We start from the raw sequence: 2,043 nt of genomic DNA on the forward strand, positions 1-2,043 counted from the left end.
GGGTGCTGTCTGATGTTTTCTGCTTGGTGTTCTCCCTTTGAACTCTTATTATAAGAGTCCTGTCTGTTGGTTTTTTCATTTATTGTTCCCTGAAAATAGCTGTTACGCTCTTAGTGGCCTCCAACTGAGGGAGACTTACAATTTTCTTTTTGGGCCTAGGACCACTACCCTTTAAGAAAAAGGCCTGCATCTCATAGTAACGGACAGCAGATGATAAGGGGGAAGTGTATGTTAAAAGTATGTAAGGTCATATAGAGCTATCAAAGTGCTGTCAGCTCCAGATACAAAAAACCCATAATCTGACTGTGTTCCTGCATGACTCTGTCATTGGACAAATAATTTCTTCACAGGAAAAAAGAAATTGTTTGCTCATCAAACTCTGCAACTAGTCAGTGTACCAACATCAGAACTGGCCCTTTGCACTTGTTTGTTGCCTCTTATACACTTTCTAAATATGCTTGTGACTCTCTGTACTTGGAGCATGTCTACAATCAGACTTCTGACTACAGAGTAGTGTGAACTTGCCCTAGTTAGTTAGGTTGGGTACCACTGAGTCTAAGGGTATGTTTATACTGCAGCAACTTGTTTTGGCCAGGACACCTCCATGCACTCATTTCCCACCTTCTCCCAATGACATGCTCCAAATTCAGAAATGCTTTGGCGATGCTGCCCCTCTGTGGCTGTTTTTAAGAGCTTGGTCTTTGGTGTACTGGGAAGAACTTCACCAGCCTATCCTGGATTTGGAGCACAATTGAGTATAGGTGGGTCACACTTTGGGGGCCACGCTGGAGGTAAGCTCTCAGTGTGGCAGCATGATGCTTTGTGTGGGTTAGTTCCCAACGTCTTTACCCAGTGTCTGTGGCAGGTTCTGGAGCACAGGCTGAGTTCTGCACAGTCTCTGTCTGATCACTACTAGCCCGAGAACTACATCTGTGATACTACTTGAGGCTGCTAGTGTCTTGCTTCAACTTTGGTTTTTGTCTGTGGAAATATAACAGAGCCCTTCTTCTGTGCCAAAGAAGAAAGCACTGCAGGCTGGCATGATTCAGACACTACAGGCTTCTATCTGAAATCTTTGGGCTAACCACATGTAGGTGTTTGCACATCTTACCAGGCTGATATTGGGGCACCTCGGCTGAGCATCATACGGCCCCCACATAGTGCCTCCAGCTGCGACTGGAGGGTGTAGGGATCCTGTCAGAAAGGAGCGGATCCTGGGGGGGTACTAGTGCACTTGCACCCTCCTTGGAGTCCTGTCCAGCTAATGTTTAAAACCCTGGCAGTGGCAACAGCATTTCTAGTCAGGCAGCACTTAGGCAGTCAACTGACTTCACAGCTCATTACAATTGACCTGACCCCTTCAGAACTCTTCATTCCCATGCACTAAGGACCCGCTCTTCTTTTTCAACAGTCTTGCTGTTCCACCAGTTGAGCCAGCCTTTGTTCGGCTGCTCCTGGTAACTGAGCTCCTGTTTCACAGCCCTGAGGGCTGTTTTTAACTCATTCCAATGAAGCTGCCGGGTTAACCATTTGATGGGCCCTCGGCAAACTCGTGAGCTGAAGATGAAATGTTTATATTATTTTTTTCACTCAGTAATTATATTATGTAAAGTAAGCACAGCTGGACCCCTTCTTCACCCAGGGCCCTAGGCATGCGCCTAGTTTGCTTCTGAGTTACTCTCTGGAAGCTGCCTTAGGTTTTACTCGCACCTCAAGGAGCACAAGCCCCGCCGCCCGGACTCCCCAGCCCCGCCCGGGATTCCAGTGACTCGATCGTATTGAGGGGCGGAGCCAGGCGGGGTCTCCCACACCCGCCCCAGGGGCCGGGCGGCTGGGACGCCGAGGCCCCTGCCCCCGGCGTGTAGAGCAGCGCCGGAAGCGGAAGGCGTCGGGGGCGGAAGTGGTGGTGCGCGGTGCATGGCGGGTCGGCGGCGGGCGCTGCGGAGTCGGGGCTGAATGAAACGGCGGTGGGCGCGGGCCGCGGAGCGCTGGGAGCCGCCGGGGCCGGGGCAGGGGGCGGCGCCGCCATGGCCTTCTGCAAGA

Source organism: Gavialis gangeticus, unplaced genomic scaffold (assembly GCF_001723915.1).
Source record: "Gavialis gangeticus isolate Ggan-Ray unplaced genomic scaffold, GavGan_comp1, whole genome shotgun sequence".
Classification (NCBI taxonomy): Eukaryota; Metazoa; Chordata; order Crocodylia; family Gavialidae; genus Gavialis; species Gavialis gangeticus.